Source organism: Lontra canadensis, unplaced genomic scaffold (genome assembly GCF_010015895.1).
Source record: "Lontra canadensis isolate GAN:19392208 unplaced genomic scaffold, GSC_riverotter_1.0 scaffold116, whole genome shotgun sequence".
NCBI classification, from domain to species: Eukaryota; Metazoa; Chordata; class Mammalia; order Carnivora; family Mustelidae; genus Lontra; species Lontra canadensis.
The window spans coordinates 328,149-350,389 of NW_022631110.1; the positions used below are offsets into that span (position 1 = coordinate 328,149).

General features: G+C 41.1%; 1 pseudogene; it reads right to left on the reverse strand.

Annotated features, from left to right (window-relative positions):
- Window positions 1-14,761: 14,761 nt before the first annotated feature.
- Window positions 14,762-14,946, reverse strand: LOC116857043 (annotated as a pseudogene).
- Between the last annotated feature and the right edge of the window lie 7,295 nt (window positions 14,947-22,241).

Sequence of the window (22,241 nt, forward strand, 5' to 3'; positions counted from 1 at the left end):
GAGGAAGAGCAGGAGAGTACAAGCAGAGGGAGTGGCAGAGAAGAAGAAGCAGGCTCCCCACTGAGCAGGGAGCCCAGGGGGCTTGATCCGAGGACCCTGGGATCATGACCTGAGCTGAAGGCAGTTGCTTAACCAACTGAGCCACGCAGGTGCCCCGTGGCACCACCTTTATTGTATGTTGTCTTTATATAAGCCTCTGTTGACTATTAAATTCCATCCTTAGCCCATTTTCCTTCTAAATTTCTACCTTGGGAATCTTAGCTACTTCCACAGTTTTGACCAACCCTTTAGTATCCTGATGCATTAATATCTGTATCTCTAACTTGATCCTTCCTTCAAATTTCATACTTTTGTATTTATACCTGCCTGCTGGGTAATTCCCCTGCATGTACCATAGGGACCACAAACTCAAAGTATTATAAAACAAACTCATGATCATCTGTACTACAAACCTGCTCCTGTATTCTCTGTTTCAGTGGTTGACATCACCATCACTCATAAACCCATTCTGGCTGATAGCCTTGATTTTTCCCTTACCCTCATCCCCAATGTCCCATGAATCGCCACATCCTGCTGCTTTTATTTCTTGATTCCACACCCTCATCTCTGAATCTATGATGGCTGCCCTAGGTCAGGCCCCGATCATCTCTCTCTCTCTCTTTTTTTTTTAAGATTTTATTTATTTATTTGGCAGACAGAGATCACAAGGAGGCAGAGAGGGAGGCAGAGAGAGAGGAGGGGAAGCAGGCTCCCTGCTGAGCAGAGAGCCCGATTCGAAGGCAGAGGCTTTAACCCACTGAGCCACCCAGGCGCCCCCCAATCATCTCTTGCCTGGACCACAAATACATCCTAATTAAGCTCCCTGCCTCCAATCTACCCTTAATTCTATTTGCCAGGCAAGTCGTTCTAAGAGGAAAATGTGGTTCATGCCACTCCCCTGCTTAAACCCTGAAATGGCTCCAGAAAACCAGCAAGTAAAGGACCGATTCATTGAGATGGCTTTCATAGTTGTCCTTGATCTAGCCCCTGCCTACTGCTTTAGGCTCTGCTTTTGCTTCTCCTTGCCTTACATTTAACACTCCAACAACACCGAATTATTTATAGTTTTCTCCACATGGCATTGCACTGACTTCCCCTTCTATGTCCTTATTCCAGCTGTTCTCTGGAGTGAAGCCTCGTCCTCTGCTGGTCAGCACTTGATGATTCCTTAGAAGCCTTCTCTAACTAACACTCTCCCCCAGTCGATTTTAGGTTCCCTTTGGCCTCCTGCTGCTTCATGAACTTACATCAGTCATTAACTTACTGCCCGTGTTAGCAACTATGATATATGTATCTGCATGTAAAACCCAACTGAATCCCCATAGGTAATGCCTTAATTCTGGCTTTCCTTATTTCTGAACATTATTACTCACTGGTTTTCTAATTTTCCCTCCCATCTCCAGTTTCAGTTTTTACTTCCAATGTATACCCCTGTCATGGGTTGAAATGTGCCCCCCCCCCCATTCATGTCCATCTGGATCCTCAGAATGTGACCTTATTTGGAAATACAGTTGAGGATCTTGAGATAACCTCATACTAGATTTGAAGCGGGCCCTAAGTCTAATTACTGGTATCCTTGTAAGAAGAGAAGAGAGCACAAAAACAGAGGGAAAGATGCTGTGAGACAGAGGCAGAGAGTGGAGTGATGTGTCCACAAGCCAAGGAACACTTGGAGCCATCGGGAGCTGGAAGAAGCCCAGAAGGGTTCTTTCCTCAAGCTTCTGCAGTGAGTGTGGCCCTACTGCTACCTTGGTTTTGGACTTGTGGCCTTCAGGAACTGTGAGAGAATAGATGTGTGTTGTTTTAAAATATGAAGTTTAGACTAATTTTTTATGGCAGCCCTAGGGAACTAATACAACCCCCAACCCACAAAATTGATCCACACTGCAACAAGGGTATTTTCTTTCTTTTTTCTTATTTCCCTCCTTCCTTTTATATTTTTCTTTCCTGTATTTTTATTTTTTATTATGGCAAGTTAAAAACATGTACAAAAGAAGACAGCATGTCTAATGAACTCCACATACCCATTGCCTCAGCTTAAGCAACGATCAGACTCATTGCCAATCTTGTTTCATCTCTACTTCCATCAACTTCCCCAACTGCTGCCCTTATTTTGAGGAAGATTACAGACATTGTATCATTTCATTTATAAATATTTGAGAATATCTCTCTAAAAGGTGGAGACTCTTTTTTTTTTTTTTAAGTGAGCCACAATAAAGAGTGGTCTTTCTGAGTTTCCTACTTTTATTCTTCTTAAAAGACTTACTGTCTCCTCCAGTTTAAAAAGCAGTCGAATTAGCTTGACATCAAGGAGCCTTGGTTTTTGTTTTTAAGTCTGAAATGGCCCTGTTTAGCTTTCCAACCCTATTGTCCAGTATTCTCCCTGTTTGCACTGCGTCCTAGATAGACCAAACTAGTAGGTGAAACTGAAGGAAGTAACTGTATTTGTAGATCAAAACCAGCTGAACCTTGACAACTTCCTCTCATTCAGCCTAATCTAAGGGACACCGGGCTCTTCTTTCATCCTGCTTCCGTGGGCCCACACTTAGGTTTTTGGATTTATCACATAGTAATGTAATTGTCTACCTGCCTGTCTCTTCACCTAGCACGTAAACAAATTCCTTGATGGCGGAAGGGGACTTTTTTGGTGTGTGTCTCCAGATTTCTAGCACAAGGTCAATACTCAGTCAGTATCATTAAACAAAGCAATGGCTCTCTCTCTGCCAATCTTACACAGGTGGTTTTTTCCTGAGGCCATCTCTGAAGTTGCATAATTCTGACAATTCAACATGCCCTCTTCTTTTTGTCAATGAAACCTAGTATGGGCTCTTGGGGCTACTGCTTTTCTGCTGCCCTGCAGCAGAGCTCTGAAAATGTGTTGTCTGCTAGGGGCTAAAATCTAGTGTCTTCATTTACTAGATTAGAGGACATAAGGAAAAGTGAAGTCAAATTATGCCAAAGAAGCAATAATTCTTCTAATATTAATTTACTAGTCCACAGGAAAAAAAATCCAATTTGTACATAATTGCCCCTCGCTTTAAAGGTTAATTTAAAGCTGAGCTTTCAGTAATGCAAAAGGAATCATCTCTTAGTTTATCCATTTGTTTTAGCAAACCACTGTAAGACTTAGAGTTTTAAAACAACCATTTTATTTTGATGATGATTTTATGGGTCAGGAATTCAGCAAGGGCTTAGCAGGACAACTCCATTGTACTTTTTGTGTCCAGCCGATGAGGCAGGAAGGAGTGGAGGTGGGGAAGGGGGATGTAGGAGAGAGAGTCCCCTCCCAAGAGAGCTTCTTCATTCACATATCTGGTATGTGATACATTGGGGCTTATTGGTCCCCTTTTTTATATAGTATCTTATCCTTTGGAGTTTCTTCATGTGGCTGGGGATTATCAGAGCATGACAGGCTCAGGGTGGTCATACTTCATACATGGCAGCTAGCTTTCGAGAGAGAACCAACCTGCCAAGTGTCTTAAAGGCTTAAGTCTGGAATGGGTACAGCATCATTTCTTCTATATTCTGTTATTATGTTGGTAAAGGACTTCCAGCCCAATGCATATCTGGGAGGGCCGGGGTGGGGGAGGCAAAATGGACTGTTTCTAGATGGGAGTGGTAGAAAGATTGCTTGTCCATTGTGAATTTGATGGTAATCTGTCAGTTACTGTTTGGATATATGAGGCCTGAATCACATTTCTAGAGCCATTATGAGCCCCTGATGAAACCCTGCTGAGCTTATATTTGTTGGCTATGTAATTGCCTTATTTTGGCTTAAGATCTTTGCTGAATTCACACAAGTATTGAGCATTTTGAAAATAATAACTAATGAAAATTGTATCACCTTTTATTTGATTGAAAATTCCAATTTTTTAATTGTGCAAAACCCAAATTTCCTCTTAATACATCCAACTATTCACTGGAAGAAGGCTAGAAAGTAATTATTTAGTAGAAGTGTTGATTTGAGAATTAGTAGGATGAAATCTTACAAAAAGCAAAATTTAGCAGAAACCAGGTTCTTCTTGGGAGATGTCGTATATATCATATATACATGTATATATATTTTTCTTTTAACTCAGGGGTACCATGGGATGCTATGATAAGTCTGTTTCATCTGTGAGTTATCTTAATATATACGTTAGGTCTGTAGGTAAGCCTTAGGAGTATTTGCTATCATATATAATCAAGATAAAAATGATTGTTTAATCTTGGCATTTTTATATCTCTGGGTAAAAGCAAAGATCCCTTGAAGCTAAGGCAAGTCCACGTTTATATCGGAACCTGGGAGACTTAAGGAGACCTACCATGCCTGTCTATTGTTCTGATATTTAACATTTAGAATATTATTTAATACTAAAAGCCTTTTTCTTTGTGTGTGTTTTTTTTTTTAAGATTTTATGTATTTGGGGTGCCCGGGTGGCTCAGTAAGTTGGGTGTCCACCTTCAGCTCAGGTCATGGCCCAGGGTCCTGGTATTGAGCCCCACGTGGGGCTTCCTGCTCAGTTGGGAGTCTCCCTCTCCCTCTGCCCTTCTCCCCCCCACTCATGTTCTCTCTCTCACATGCTCTGCTCCCTCTCCCTCAAATAAATAAATTTTTTAAAAAATCTTTAAGAAAAAAAAAGAATTTATTTAATTGACAGAGAGAGAGTCAGCACAAGCAGGGGGAGCAGCAGAGGGAGAGGGAGAAGCAGGCTCCCTGCAGGGAGCCTGATGCAGGGCTTGATCCTAGGACCCCAGGATCATGACCTGAGCCGAAGGCAGATGCTCAACCGCTCAACTGACTGAGCCACCCAGGGACCCCTAAAAACCTTCTCCTGTTTCTGATTATTTTTTGACAATTGCAATCTCATTGTAGGCTCATTGCTTCCAGTTAGTCCTGTGATTATAACAGCATGTCTCAGTTTTCAGGATTATAGTCCACAGAGGGTAGAATGGTATTAGAACTTTCAATACCAAATCACATATATTTCCAGTTTGTTTTTTGTTTTGTTTATTTTTAGTCTGCAAGACCTTTAATAAATCAGTATCTATTTCTACTACAGAGGAAAAGATAAGATTTTTTCCCCTATTGTTTCATTTTCTACTATATTTTAATTTAATTTATTGGATGCAGTACCTTCAAAATGAACACATTCAACCAAGTGTAGGTTGAACCAAAGTTAATTTCATTTCCCAATTTCTTAAAAGCTTTCCCAACACACCTTGAAGCAGTTGGAAAAAAAGAGGAAGATTGAAAAATCGAGGACTGAGAATCACTGAGTTAAGGCTACCTATTAGATAAGGCAAAGGTTCTATGTTAGAAAGCTTTATTGATCACTTATCTTTTCTTGAAGACAGAAAATGGACACAGGCTGCTCCTCTGATGTCAGCCAGCTAACAGGCACATCTGTATATCTTTATCAGAAATGGGACCAAGCAACTGTTTGGCAGGACAATATGTATGTATTGATGGTGAATTAGCAGCGTGGTATTGAAAAACAAACAATTTCTTTTCTTTTTCTTTAAAGCAGAAGATACAAATAATCCCTTAACAAAACACAAGCAACAGGGGCACCTGGGTGGCTCAGTGAGTTAAGCCTCTGCCTTCGGCTCAGGTCATGATCCCAGGGTGCTGGGATCGAGCCCCGCATCTGGCTCCCTGCTCAGCCAGGAGCCTGCTCCCTCCTCTCTTTCTGCCTGACTCTCTGCCTACTTGTGATCTCTGTCTGCCAAATAAATAAATAAAATCTTTAAAACAACAACAACAAAAAGACAAGCAACACCTTGGTGTTTATCAGTAGTAACATGAAATTATACCTAATTTCCTGTTGGGATCCTTTGCTTATAATCAAACTAAATGCTTTCTCTTTAGAACCTTTGTGTTTTATGTGTGTTGAGGAGAAGTGAGAACCCTCAGCAGGAAGGAAATATCTTACCCATTGAGGGAAAGGGAAAATCTAAAGAAATCTGAAGAAGAAGTGGATACATTTCTAATAGGTAACCAGTCTGAAAAATGAATCTGCCTTAATTTGTGAGTTGACACATTTCAAAACTAAAGCAACTGAAGAAGATTTTGGCTCTAAGATATAAGACTATCACATTGAGAGATGTAAAAAAATTTTTAACAGCAAAATACGTGTTTTACGGGAAAAAGAATAACTTGATAAATTGTTAATAGTTCTGTAAACTTCAAATTTCGCTCGAGTATTTTGCTTGTTTAGTACAACAGTTAAATGTCAGATGGAAGCTAGACAAACGTCACAGAACTAAAAAGAATTCGGTGTCTCTCTACCTACTTTCTCCAGTATTCTACAACAGCTACCCCTGTTAGAGCCTATTTCATTGCATGGCTGGGAAGACTGGCATTTAGCAATGATCTGAGAAGAAAGGAATTAATGAAGAAAAGCAGAGCAACCATTGAAAAGGAAATAAAAAATAAATAACAGCAGCAGAGCAACTATGCAGGCTGTCTGAGGACATGTGCTTTTATAAGACACGGTTAAGGGACTCACATGCGCACCCAGGTGCGCAAGTCATTTTGTGCCATTAGGTCTGTTTCTTGATAAAATGATGCTACACTGAGGCTTGCGGAAAAAGGGTCCTTGAAGGGAAAGGGCATGATCTAGCTGGTGTACAAGGCAAAAATCTTCAGGAGAAAAAAAAATAAAAATAGGAGAATCTGGTTAAGGTGGCAAAACTCAGCCTACCAGTCTTGACTCTCCGCAGTTACTTACTGAGACATATATGAGTCAGTGATTTTGACTGCCACTACATACTTTTGGTAGGTTACATACTAGTGGTATGTAATCCAAATAGGGATAATTCCTATTCCTGGGAAATATTGTCTTAGGTGGCTGACTGGCCATTTTTATTCAGCACGATGATTGGATCACCCACTAGGAAAATTGAATTACGTTCAAGAGATGTTCAGCACTCGTTCTTGAACCCTTGTACTCACAAGCTTTTCTGTTACTGAACTTAAAGACACACACTATGATATGTGTCAGGGCAGCTTTGCTAGAACGAAAGCAAGTTAATTACACCTACTTCCAAAACATGCCAATTGCTACCTTTGGTGTTGGCCGACTGCCTTTGGAAACCCTATGTGTTTGCTCGAAGAGGAGCTACTAATCTAGCCTCCGGTCTATTTCTCTATTTCTTATCCCACTTTTAAACATTTCAGTGTGGCTGTAGCCCTGAAGGACTATGGTTGGCCCACCTGCACTTCCTTCATTCAGTTCATTTCACTTTTCTGTATGCTTTACAAATATTTGCTCGTTTCATCCTTATAAGGACCTTCAGGCAGGGTGTCTATTTCCATTTTACACGTGGGGTAACTAAAGCACAGAGAGGTTGAGTAACTTGCTCAAGATCACACTGCTAGTAAGTCATGAAGGCAGGATTTGAACTCAGGAAGTCTCATTCTAGAATCCGAGCCTAAACTCTGTGTCCATTCTCCTTTTCTTGTCTCTTCATTCCTTTACTCACTTTCTCACAACCACACTTGACAGAGCCAGTCTGCCTTTCGTAACGCTATCATTAGTTTAGTATTTTAGTTAGAGCAGTTTCATCTGCATGACGGCTCTTGGCTTCTGGCCGGACTGGGAGGGTGGGGGTAAGATGGGCACATTGCAGTGGGAGAGATATGCGTTCAAAGTGACGTTCTGGAAGAGCCATAGTCATGTGGTCATCGCAGCAGGCTTTCCTTTCTAGATTTCCATGTGGAGTCAGAGGCCTGGATCCAGATCGTTATGCCACCACTTACCAACTCCGTGACCTTGTGTTTGTTGCTTATCTCTTCAAGCCACAAACTCCTTTTCTACAAAATGGAAATAAATTGTAGTGCTTACCACATAGGGTTGTCTTGGGGATCGAAGGGGACAATGCACATAAACTATGTACAATATGCCTGGCACATAATAATTGCTCACTAAACATTAGCTAGGATTGTGAGTACTGTGGTGGCTACATCAGTTTGGGGCATGACCTGTCACAGAACACCCAAGCAGCGGAGAGTAGGTGTGTTTAGATTTCAGCTTATGCTACTCTCACGCCAAATTTTCTAGAAAAATTTGGTAGCTTATTGATAAGGAAAATGGAAGCCATGTAATGTTAGGAGAAGGAATACTCTGCCTCTGTATTTTATTTTATTATTATTTTTTAAAAAATATTTTATTTATTTGAGAGATTGAGAGCGAAAGTACAAGTGGGTTGAAGGACAGAGGGAGCAGCAGACTCCCCGCTGGCCAGGGAGCCTGATGCGGGACTCCATGATCTGAGCCAAAAGCAGACGCATAACCGACTAAGTGCCCAGGCACCCTGCCTCTCTATTTTAATTTTGAAAGGTCTCTCTCTAACATGATGACTTGGGGAATAAGGAATAATATCTGTAATTGGCATTGCAAAATGAGTCTCAAAAGTGCCTGACACATTAGGTACTTGACAAATGTTACCTTCTACTTCCGTCATAGAACCCAAACTCCTTGCTTGTCACTCCTTTTTTTTTTTTTTTTAAGATTTTATTTATTTATTTGTCAGAGAGAGAGAGTGGGAGAGAGAATAAGCAGGGGGAGCTGCAGGCAGAGGGGGACGGAGAAGCAGGCTCCCTGCTGAGTAAGGAGCCTCATGTGGGACTTGATCCCAGGACCCCGGGATCATGACCTGAGCCGAAGGCAGGGGCTTAACCGACTGAGCCACCCAGGCGTCCCTCTGCTTGTCACTCTTAATTCTCACATCCCCAAACCGTGGTTCCAGTCAAGCCACAGTAACTGCATTCTTGTCCTCACTCTATGCCTTTGGTCACCTTATTATTCCTACCTTGAATGCCCTCAACTCTTCTCTCCATGCTTCCAAGTCCTACACATACTCCAAGGGCCAAGTCAAGCATGGCCCCTCCATGAAGTATTTCTGAGCCACACAAACCTGCTTAGGCAGTGACTGTGAAGTGAGAGAAGGCGCTATGTGAGCAGAAACTGAATGTACAACCTTCCACAGCCCCCACGGTCAGTTGTCCTTTCAGGAAGAACAGATGACAGGCCATCAACAGTGAACACAGAGGAACTTAAGGCAGATTGACTCGAAGGTAGATCTTATCCTCCCTCTAGAGACACTTGGCTCTAGTTTTTCACTGTGTCCTTCAGTCTTTAGATTCGGTGGCAGGAAAGCAAAGGGAGGGAGCTTGGAATTAGACTGGGATTCAGTTAGTACCGAATTTGATGACAGAGTCACAGGATTGGAGTGAGTCTACCTGACACCATCTAGAATAGGTTCATTGCCAGGAGCTGGGTTCTAAGTCCACAGTCATAAACCAAAGTAGGGTCTCCCAAGAATACTTTTACTCATGGGAATTTGGAAGACTGAAACTGAAATTCTATGCCTATTGCTAACGAATAGAAGTACTGTAGATATAAAATAAATTTTATTTTATATAAATTTTTATATATCTACAATAAATATGTTGTAGATATAAAATAAAATTTGCTTGGAAAATTATCTAAAACTTGGACGTAAGGCAAAGGGATGACTGTGTGTCCTTTAAGTGACATATGGGAGCTTTTCCCAACAGGCTCATCCCAGGATTATTTCATTCCAGAGGGAAGCAAAAAGCATACCTTTATTTGATTTACTATTTACTCATGATTCGAACCTCGCCACTGAGAGGTTATGTGATAACTTGAACTTTTTTTTTTTTTTAATCTGGCTGAGAGGTAAATAATTTCTGTCCAGTAAAATACATAACCCCAAAGACTACATTTTTGTTGCTATGCAAGACATTCCTTTTACATCTAATTTAGTACTCTTACTCCCTCATTCCTTCTTTCAGTGCCTGTATATACTCAGTTTCTCGAATTCTCCTTCAAACCAGCTTTACTACTTTGCTGTTCTCTGATTTCATGAGATAAATAAGCCTGTGATTGGTGCTCACTTGATATTTGATATCCACATTTAAAATATTATACTTCGAAAACCCCTGATACTGCCTTTCCTAAGTCAGAATCTTTATGGAGAAATATTGGGCCTTTGAGAAAGAATCTTAAAAATAACACTCAGTGCGAAAGTCTTTCAACTGCTTTTAGCAAATCTGGAAGAACCAGAGGTAAATAGCAGGAACACTTAGTTGCTGATGAGAGACAGTGAGTCTAGGCAGGGCTGCCGGGAATGACCCGAACTTGGTAATCAGGAAGGGGCACTGGGGATACAATAAAATTCGCCTGCGGGCTGATTTTTCCTCCTTAGTTTGGGTTCATTTAACGCTAACGGTCTGTGTCAGTTTTGAATTTAAAATAAACTATTACTCGATAATTCTTCTAACTTAACAGAAACCCAGAAAAATGATTAAAACGAAAACAGTATAGCTCTTTTGTGCTCTTTTCAGTAGAGCTTGTAATTTTTAACCACCCTCTTGATTGCTTTTATTGTTTGCCCCGTGGCAGCGGAAAGGTCCAAAACTTACTTGAGATACTACTTTCTTTTGCTCTGAGAGATTTGACAGTTTTGGGCCGTATTTTGCCTTGCAGACCCCGGGAAGAGACATTGGTGTGTCGGAGATGTGTTGGGGTTTGGGGCCTGGGAGGAGTATCACGTGGTGATGGAAAGTTCAAGCTCACAGGGTCAACTGTCCGGGATCCCTACTATTGCCAATTCCAATTATATGGCCTCTCTAGTCGGCAGGCCCCTCTGCTATAAAATGGGCGTAACAACAGGACTTGTCAGACAGTGTCCCGTGAGGCGCTTGGCATAGCAGGTGGCAAACAGTGAGCTTCTAGTAAGCGGCGGCTGGTGTCACCTTAGCGGGAGGGGCTGTGCACCTGTGCGGAGCCTCCCTGCCTGTCCATGGCTCCCTCACCGCTGGGTTTGTTTTAACCACTTACTTCCCTCTTTCTCCCAGTGGCGCCATAGTCTTAGAACTAACAACTTGAGATTTGAGTATCTATTTGTGTGTACCCAGTGAAGTTTTTGCCGTCTAATTTGAAAACAAAACCAAAAAAAGAGGAAAATTTGAAAAAGCGAAACATTTCATATTTCTGAAGGAGAGGGCTGATGAAATTACATTATTTCCTAGGAGTGTATCTGTATTCTTCTTCTTCTCTCTCTCTCTCTTTTTCTTCCCTTGTGGACAGCAGTACTCCCCCACCTTCCTTCCTGGCATTGTTGGACTTTCCTGGACCCTCAGGTCCAGGCAGGAGGAGGTCTCGGCTCTGCCTCCTCCTCCGCAGCAGCCGTCTGGGTACAGCTTGGTGCTGTAATGTCGCATGAGATGGGAAGGAAAACATCCACATCAGTCACGCTTTGTGCTGTGTTCCCAAGCCCGGTTTCAAGTATGACAGCCTAATTATAAGGCTTCCTACACAAGGGACGTAGGCAACTGAGATCCCCACCTGCTTTCCTGTCCTTGCATTGTACTGCAGTTCTTGCCTGGGGAAGTTGCAGAATGTATTTATCTGAGACTCATTTTTCAAAGATCTTGGGAAAATTTCACCCCAAATTGTCCAAAATTGTCTAAGATAATCTACTCGTAATGACGACGCTGAGGACCATGGGCAGCTTCTAAAGACCCTGCAGAAATGTTGCTTAGCGGAAGTACTGTGCTAAGGTCAACAGCTGGGTGAGGGTGCCCGGGGCTGAGTTCACGGGAGAAGTCCTAGCCCTCGGGGGCAAGAACTAGTTAAAGCCACAAGCCCAGCATAAGCCCGCAATGTGATTCAGCTGGGGAGGCCGGAAAGTGGAAAAGACTGGGCGATGGTTTTGTGTTTTCTCTAGTTGAAGTTTAGCGGTCATCTACTTGGGCTGTTGTATAGAATTTTCTGGCATCAAAATGGAGGAAATTAAGGTGAAATGATCTTTAAGATCCCTTACAATGGTAAGTTTGGATGCTGCTGTGTTTTCTTCTTTTTCTCAACACTTTTTTTTTCCTAAGTATAATTTACCTCTAATGAAACACACAGATAGTAAGTATAGTGTTCGATGGGTTTTTAACAAAGATGTACCCCCGTACACCTCCTGCCCCATTCAAGACATAGAACATTTCCACATCCCATGAAGTTCTTTGTAATCCTTTATAATCAAAGTCCCCGCTCCATAGGTAACCACTGTTCTGATTTCTCTGAACACAGATCCTAGGTCTTCATAGAAATGGACCTCTGTGTTATGTTCTTACTTATATCTCCATTATACACATAGACCACAAACCGTTTACTTACTCTCTTGTTGGATGTTTGCGTTTGGCTAGTACGAATAAAGCAGAATAAATATTCTTGCGCAGATTTTCAGGGGACATATGGTTTTGTTCCTCTTGAGTAAATACCTAAGTGTGGAATTGCTTGGTCATAGGACAGGTGGATTTTAGCTTTATAAGGAACTACCAAAAGTTTTCCATATTATACTCCCACCAGCCCTATATGAGAATTCCATGTGCTCCACAGCCTGGCCACTCTGCTTTTCTTTTCATCAGATGCATTCATTTTCCTTGAGTATGTTCCTAAAGAAATCAAAGAGATGATCCCTGTTACTAGCAAAGGTTCACTTAAAAAGCTACTCTAAGTTAATAGGATTACCAAAACACAGACCACATGGATCACGTGTGGAGGTGACTTTTGATTAAGGATTAACCATACGGGTGCCTTGGTGGCTTAGTCGGTTGGGTGTCTGACTCTTGATTTCACCTTGGGTCCTGATCTTGCGGTTGTGGGTTTGGACCCTGCTTTGGACTCCATGCTGGGCGTGGAGCCTACTTAAAAAAAAAAAAAAAAAAAAAAAAAAAAGGATTAGCCATAAATTATCTTACCGTAACTTAAAGTTACCGTGTGATTTTCAAAGAGCTATGGAGGGAAAAGCATACATGATAGTTTATCATTTCCTCATAACTCCTTAAAATGGTCAAGAAAACTCTAGTTTCTGCTATTTTTACATTTAAAACTTTGGCAATTTGTCGTGGCAATGGGCAAACAGTCAGGAGGAAATTAGTGATTTGCTCATCCATCAAATGTTGAAGTACTTTTGGAAAAAGAATCCTTGGCAAACTGGTAGTTTGTGTTAGGGATTCTAAGAATAAAGAAGCAGGGCTGGATGGACAAAATAAGTGAAGGGGATTAAGAGGTACAACCTTCCAGCTATAAAATAAATAAGACACAGAAATATAATGAATAGTATTGTAACGATTTTGCAAAGCAACAGATGGTAACTAGGCTTACTGTGGTGATCATTTATTTCCTAATGTATGTAAATATCGAATCACTATCTTGTACACTTAGAACTAATACAATATTGTGTGTCAATTATTCTTCAATAAAAAAGAAGGGTTGGCCAAAATATCATGGATCTAGTTTGTATGAAAAATGTTCCACTGGGTGGCTCTCTTATATGTTGAGTGGAGAGGTATTATGTGTAGTAGATTAATACTTTGCCATCCTTTATTAAATGTTTACTATACACTGGGCACTGAACTAAGTATTTTAATATACTGATTCATTTAATCCTTACAACTTTACATACAATAGGCAACATCAATTTCCCAATATTATGGAAGAGAAAACTGAAGTTCATAGAGGTTAAATAAGTTACCTAAATACACAACTATTATTCAATAGAGCTAGAATTTGAACCCAACAGTACCATGCCTCAGCTAGACTTTGGTGAGAAAGATGAACTGGAGTTCAAAAAGTGCGTGTGTGGGGGGGGGGTACAGGATGACAGGATCTTTCAAACATAAAAATAAACTTCATTAGGATAAAATTCTATAGGAGAAGTGGAATGGAAATATGAGATTGAGGAGAAAAGGAAATACTGTAAAATGTCTATATTTTAAAAATGGATGATGATAAGTATCAAATGGTATTAGATTCTGTTGGACACTTTATTTATTTAAAAGATTTTTTTTTAAAGATTTTATTTATTTGAAAGAAAGAAAGAACATGAGCAGGGAGGAGGGGCAGAGGGAGAGGAAGAAGCAGACTTCCCGCAGAGCGAGGAGCCTGACTCCAGGCTCCATCCCAGCACCCTGGGATCAGGACCTGAGCTGAAGGCAGTCGGTTAACCAACTGAGCCACCCAGGCGCCCCTTAAAGATTTTACTTTTAAATAACTTCTACACCCAACGTGGGGCTTGAACTCACAACCCTGAGATCAAGAGTTGCGCACTCTTCTGACTTAGCCAGCCAGGTTCCCCTGTTGGGTACTTTTAAATGTTCATATTTATAATGCATTGGTAATTCTAACCTTTACAGATATTTAATTTACGAAGAAAAATTTGAGATGTCAACTTAAAAATGGGTGAGGAAGTTAGTTGGGTTTTTAAGCTTCTTTTAAGTGACAGGGCAGTTAAATTTTGAGTACTATGATTTGTGAAGGGCAGGGGTCATGACTACTTAGTCACTTTTTAACCCTTGCACTCTCCACAGTGCCCAGAACATATGAAATCAAAGTCCTCAATCTGTGTTTGGGGAACGAAGAGACAATGGCTTGATCATCAGTGCCATGCACAGAACTTTCCAACCTTCCAGCCTTATCTCTTCTGCTCAGAAAATAGCATTCTGAAAGAATTACCCAATGCCGACAAACTGAAAGAATTTTAGTGATGATAATTGTGATCATGGTTATTTTATAGCTGAGAAACCCCTCTATAGTCATCAGCTCATTATAATCCCAGATGGGGAGTGTGGCATTTCCTTACTTTATTTTTCCTTTTAAAAATTGAGATATAACTGGCATATAACATTATATTAGTGTCCGGAGTATAACATAATGATTCATTATTTGTATATATTGTGAAATGATCACCATAAGTTTAGTTAATATCCATCACCACGCAGTTACCATTTTTTTGTGTGTGTGATAAGAATTTTTAAGATCTGTTCTTTTAACAACTCTTAATTAGCAATAATCGCGCCTCAGATAAACCTCATCGGCTATGATACGACCACTGCACAAAGCTTTTTTAGCCACTTTAAAATATGCGATACAGAATTGTTAACTGTCGTCAACCATGTTGTATACATGACATCATGGACTTATTTATATTATCCCTGCAAGTTTGTACCTTTTGATTCCCTTCACCCATTTTGCCCACCCGGGGCAGGTGGTTGACTCTGGCAACTACCAATCTGTTCTCTGTATCTGTGAGCTTGAGTTTTTTTTGATTATACATATAAATGAGATCATATGTTTTTTTTTCTTTCTCCTGACCCATTTCACTTAGCATTTTGCCTTCTAGGTTCATCCATGTTGTTGCAAATGGCACGATTTCATTCTTTTAATGGTTGGATAACATATATATATATCTCAGATCTTCTTTATCCAGTTATCCATCAGTGGACACTTGAAAAGAAAACCGCAGGCCCAAGACAGCATCCCTTAGGCTGAGTCCCCCAAATAGGGTTTAATACCTAATCTAATTGCAGTTTCAACCTGCCCCCAAAATGTAGTCATAACTGGTCAGTTAGGAATTTTCTGATCAGCACCAGTGAGTCGGCCACATGGGCCCTCTCTATCCCCCAAAGAAAGATGAGGTAGTCTGCATGATAAAACCCCCTTCTCTTGCCTCTGAGGGAAAGCGACCTTGCCTAGAACAGTCCTTTTCTTTTACTAGTAACTTTCTTAGTAGTGTGCCCCCCCCCACCTTTTTAATAAAAACCTTCCATTTTGTACAGCTCATCGGAGCTCCCCTCTGCTTTGCTAGGTGGGATGATGTCTTATTTATGAATCATTTATTTTATTTTTTTAAAAGATTTTATTTATTCATTTGAGAGAGAGTGAGAAAGAGCATGAGAGGGAGAAGTCAAGGAAGAAGCAGACTCCCTGTGGAGCTGGGAGCCTGATGCAGGACTCGATCCCAAAACTCTGGGATCATGACCTGAGACGAAGGCAGTCGCTTAACCAACTGAGCCACCCAGGTGCCCCTTTATGAATCATTTAATAAAGCCACTTAGATCTTCAAATTTATTCCATTGAATTTTGTTTGTTAACAACACTTAGGTTGCTTCCATGTCTTAGCTATTGTAAATAATGCTGCAGTGAACTTGGAGGTACAGATCTCTTTTCAAGTTCACGTTTTTGTTTTCTTCAGATTAAATACCTACAAGTGGACTTGCTGGATCCTGGGGTAGATCTGTTTACATTCCCTTTCTTTGGGTTGCAATTGGCCATAGACTTTCATCAGGTTGAGATATCTATCTCCAACAAGCGGCATAGGACTAGAATGCTACAGTGTCTTGTGTAGAACTGACAATTCAGTGAAGGAAGGAAGGACAGGGGAGGGAGGGAGACGAAGAGACTTTCCAGCTCAAGTATTCTTTAGTGCCAAGACTTATGGGGTTCAGCATGAGGTCATCAGTTTCTATCCGTACTGGGGAAAGAGGCAATTTCTCTGTGGTTCATCCATCCATCCATTCATTCAATAAATATCTATGAATCATCCACTTTGTGCCAGATCCTGGGATAGAGAGGTAAATAATACACTCTGAAAGAGGGAACCAGGTCAAAAAATAAATGCATATAAGTGGGAGGAGCATGTTTTTGCCTTACAATCTCCCAGCCCTAAGATAAATGCTTGGCCATTTTCATCGGGAGGGAGAATACGGGGTCAGAGCCTTCCCCTTCCTCATCTGCCCGAATGAATCACGAAGGGCCCCTACATTCTATACAGGATATGCTGGCTGATCATATAAGCTAAGGAATGGGATAAAACTTGATTGGGTTAATGTGAGCCAGACTCCTGGACTTTTTCCATTTGCTTTAAAAGGTCAGCTAGTCTAATGTGGGGAAGGATGAGCTTTGGGTTTTGCAAGGGTGAAGGGAAGATTCAGATAATATCCAAGGTGAACAAAATGACCTAGCTCTGTTTTATCTTCAAAGAGGCCATATAACTGGGGTCAGCAATCATAAAGGGTGGGCATAATATGTCTGCCCACCACACACATCTGTTTAGTGAACAATTTGAATTCTAATGACATTCAAACTGGTCAGGGCAACTGTACTTCCCAGTGCCGATCATCCCGGTGTGGTTATTAATAGCATTCCCTTTTGCTTTCAAAAGTGTCCTAGGTTAGAAGATAAATTATGTGGCCATGGTAGTAACTCAAGAAGAGAAAGTCAAGCCCCATCTGCATTCCCCACGGAAAAGTATGACCAAAATATGGTTGTTATTAAAATCTTTCATGTTAACATTTTGCTGGTGTAGGAAGTTATAAATCTGCTGGAAAGAATACGGTTCAACAAACATTATTTCTGCAGGGTTTGTGTTAAGAGAATAAGAGAGACAGAAAAATGAATAGGACAAAGGCCTCTTCTGGAAGAGTTTATGACCCGATAGAGGTGACACATAAAAAATAACATATGTCTGAGACAGTAAAGCCTTACGTCCCTGAAACTAGGATGCTAGAGCATGGAGGGGCCTGGGGCTAATTTTATCACCTCATTTTATAGAGGAGGAGGTTGTTTGCCCAGGTTCACATAACCCCGGGGTGCTGAGACTAGGGGCTTTGCCTGAAACTATCCCTGTTTATGTGTATCATCCTGGCGTAGCTACTAACAGCATGCCCTCTTGATCTCAAGTTCCCCTGCTATACGGAGCTGGGCCTCCCAACTCAGACCAATAGCTCTCCATTGTGGCACTGCTGACATGTGGTGCTGCATAACTCTTCCTTGTGGGGGGGCAGGGAGCTGAGTCCTATGCACTTAAGGATGTTCAAGAGCATACCACTAGAGATAAGTAGCAGCCCCACTCCTGGTTGTGACAGCCAAATCGTCTCCAGACATTGCCAGATGTCCACTGGGAAGCATAATCACCCTGGTTGAGAACTTCAGCACTAGACAATGACCTTGACAGTAGTCGGCCGGACTTTACCAGGCTGCCACATAACTCCAAAATATCACCAACCAAGAATACTTTCATTCACTTCCCCCTTTTTTTGAACTCTTAATATGACAATCTCAAGAACACTATTTCAATGGGAAAATATTTATTTCCAAAAGGTGTCAGGCAGAATTATTGTTTTTTGTGTAAATTAATATTTTCTGTGGACAGAATACCCACTAAGAAAGGGTATTAAATCTGAACTGTTGGTCCATGGCTTCATGACAGGTTACAAACTGTATGGACTGCTATTTTAACCTGTTGCCCAAGTGGAAAACAAAAAGGAGAGAGGATATTAAAATTATTTCTGTAATACTTAGAACCTACTTTTATTTTTTTTTAAGTTTTTATTTAAATGCCAGTTAGTTGAGGGGAGAGGGAAGGGAAAAAAATAAATTCTAATTAGTCAACATAGAGTGTAATATTAGTTTTGAGCATACAATATAGTGATTTAACACTTCCATATGTCAGCCTGTACTTACCACAACAAGTATGCTCCTTAATCCCTGTCATGTATTTCACCCATCCCCAACGTGCCTCCCTTCTGGTTACCTCTAGAACCTACTTTTATGTGCTTTGTTGTTTGTTGTTGTTATTGTTAAACAGGAAGAGAGAATGCTGGCCCAAACTGTGAAACTGGTATTCTTCTCACACCCCCCACCTTCCATACTTCCTTCTTTCTTCTTTCCAACTTGACATTACTATATTAAATTGTGCTGTCATAAAAAAGACCTACCTATTCCCAAATAAGAATAATTATTGATTCAAGCAATATATACTCAGTGGTTCCATGCCAGCCCGCTCCAGTGTGGGAGATGCATCGGTGATCCCTGGTCTTGGCCCTTGAGATGCCCGTGGTCTAATGGGAACTCACTTGCACCCAGGTGGACACCACTGATAACATTTAGTGCACAGTGTTCTCCAACTTGAGTGTACATCAGCATCACCTGCAGGGGTTGTTTCTGATTCAGTAGGGCTAGAGTAGGGGCCAGACAACTTCTTCAGTGGTGCTGATACTTCTGGTCTGAAAATGACACTTGGAGAACTACTGGTTTCATCTTGGGTATTTATGCATTGGGACGGAGGAGCATTCAGGCAGTGTGGTAACATGGCTTCATTGACTTTAGCTCCCTGCACTTGCCCCTGTCTTTGCCCCTTTCCTTCCTCCTCTCATTCCCCATTTCACTTCATTTACCCAATATCCTCATGCTTCCTTGACCCTCCTCTATCAGACTTTGTTCTTAAGGAAGAAGTTTATACGAAACACTAGCATGACATTAAGGTGACGTCTTACCTCTTCCAGTGTAATTGGTATTCAGACGTGGAATGGGACACAACATCTATGTCAACTTTTTAGGACTGATTTAGGCAAATCTCCTCTATATAAGCATTGTTCCGGCACCGGATCTATCGGCATAAGTGTTGCACACATATTGTCTCTGCCGTATGGTGTAACCTGTACACAGACATCACACAAACCATCTGTATTATGAAAGTGTAATTCTTAAGACACCTTTAAGCCCTGATCTTTTATGATGATTTAAGCAAATCCAGGGTCTAGGTAAACCTTACTGAAGTGTCCCAATTGTTCTTTCTTTTGTTGAGACACCACCATTATCGCTTTCTTCTCAGTTAGCCAAAGAACAGAAGAGGTATCCACACTCCTATTTACTGAGGTTATGAAAATTAATCTGAACAGGGCAGTATGTGCAGAATGAAAATTTTTAAATGACACCTTTAACTTGAGAGCTGTTATTAAACTTAAGCCCTCTCACATTCAAAGTAATCATCAGTTATTAAACAATAGGAAGAACCACTTCCTTTGAATAGTTTTGATGGCAGCTTTCTCTTCACCCCCACATTGCTGGGGTTCATCTTTTATGAATGAAGGGAGAGAACCTATGATTACTTCTAGTGTGTGAAGTCAAGGGAAATTCAACATGAACACTCAACCACCCAATGAGTTTGTAACAGGTCATGTGCCTGTTCATGTGGGTTAATATCACATGCAATTAATGACTGAATATTCTTAATTGATAATTGATCTAGTTAACTTTTTAGCTGAGTGGTTGGGCCTGAATCCCAATGAGAGCAGTGAGTGGAAAATAACATGTGTGAGGGTTACAACCAGAGAATTTGAGGAATAAGAACATGGTGCAGACAGAAACTGTCTTGCTCTTTCCCAATGCCCTACCTCCATCCTAAGGAGGAGTAGAGATGAGCCTTAGTGATGAAGGGACAGGAAAGGAAGGAAGAAAACAGTTTCCATGTGGTCTACAGGTTATACCTCAGGCAAAATATTCTTATATTGCTCTCCATTTTCCCTTCATATTTTAAAGAGTCCCATCCACTCATCCTCTTAATTAGACCAGTGCAGAAACCTGCCACATAATAATGATGCAGATTTAGCAGCCTGATGAAAGCAATACTGGGTACAGTTCCAGACATATTATTGGTAGCCTTTTCATTCTTTGAAATCGTTTGCAAAGTTACCAAATATTTAAATGAGGGTGAACTGTATAATCAGAATGAGTTGAAGTATCCTAGAACAAATAATGATAATTGTATCAGCTGCTAATTATAAAACTTCACAATGTATTCCCTCTGTGACAAGTATATTTTACCCCTTTGGTTCATCGGAGTATTACATCAAAACACTGTGATAGGGCGCCTGGGTGGCTCAGTGGGTTAAGCCTCTGCCTTCGGCTCAGGTCGTGATCTCAGGGTCCTGGGACTGAGCCCCATGTTGGGCTCCCTGATCAGCAGGGAGTCTACTTCTCCCTCTGCCTCTTCCCCTCTCCCTGCTCATGCTCTCTCTCTCTCAAATAAATAAATAAAATAATAATAAAAAAACCACTGTGATAGATGGTGATGCTGAAAGCATAAGGAGTATACCAATTAGGAATGTGTTTGGCTGTAAGTAACAAAACTCAACTTGTATATGCCGGGCAAATTGTGAAGTTTTGTTCTTTTCTTTTCTTTTCCTTTCTTAAAGATTTAGTTTATTTATTCAAGAATGAGAGAGCCAGAGAGAGAGTACAAGTTGAGGAGAGGGGCAGAGGGAGAAGCAGGCTCCCACTGAGCAGAGAGCCCAATGTGGGGCTTGATCCCAGGATGCTGGGATCATGACCTGATCCAAAGGCAGATGCTTAACTGACTGAGCCACCCAGGTGCCCCTTTTTTCAGACATATATATTATCTTTACAGCAACCCTACAAGATAGTTATTAAAGAAAAAAACTAAGCCCAGAGTAGTTAAGTAACCTACCTAAGGACACAATGTTAAAATAATAGCTTTTCCTAGAATTTTTTTTTCAAATCACTAAAAGATATAGCATTGATTGAGAATATCAGAACTTTTAAAGTAATCCAGAAAACTCAGGATCAATTTCTGTGTGGCCTGATAAAAACCTCAGATGGGGGGTGCCTGGGTGGCTCAGTGGGTTAATGCCTCTGCCTTCGGCTCAGGTCATGATCTCAGGGTCCTAGGATTGAGCCCCGCATCGGGCTCTCTGCTCAGCAGGGAGCCTGCTTCCCTTCCTCTCTCTCTGCCTGCCTCTCTGCCTACGTGCAATCTCTGACAGTCAAATAAATAAATAAAATCTTTATAAAAAAAAAAAAAGAAAACCTCAGATGGGTAAATTCCTAAGCGGAACAGAGGCCCCAGGGCAAGGTTTTTGTTTAGTAAGGGGGTACCCATCGGATGTATATTTTGTGCTTGTTACAAGTGGATACATGAAGGTAAAGATTGCTTAGGGATAGGTAGGGGTGGTTGGGTATGGGGATCATGTGTGTCCTCTTGTGGTAGGTACTATAGATTGTCTCAACACCCCTTTTCAATGGCTTCCACCCTTGCCTTCTTTTGTTTTAAAGGCTATAAAGCTGGAAACCTTATTTTCATTTTCAAATGAGATATAAGTGGGCATCTACTGGGGGCTTTTCTGGGAAAGTTTTGCTTTCTGAATGCAAGGGGAGACTGTCAGCTGCCACAGTCCTCTGTCCTTTCTCTCTGCTTGGAATATACGCTTGACATGTAGAGTTGCACCAGACATCTTACAATCATGATGGCAAAAGCCAATGTAACTTATTTCATCCATGGAGTAGAAAGAACTGGGTGTCTGATGATGTAATTCACCCAAGATTATATACTTTCGAACAGTTTGTCACGAGAAAATAAACTATTTGCTTTGGCAACTAGAAGCTGAATTTCAGCTACTTACTGTTAAATGCATTCCCAAATGACACCCCCCTCCCTGGTATATGCCTCGCTACCCCCATAATGTTTTAATATGATAGCCTGATGGACCAAAGGGAAAAATATGATGTCAGCAAAGTGATAGAAAGCGAAGCCTTATAATACATGTAATCAACTTTGTA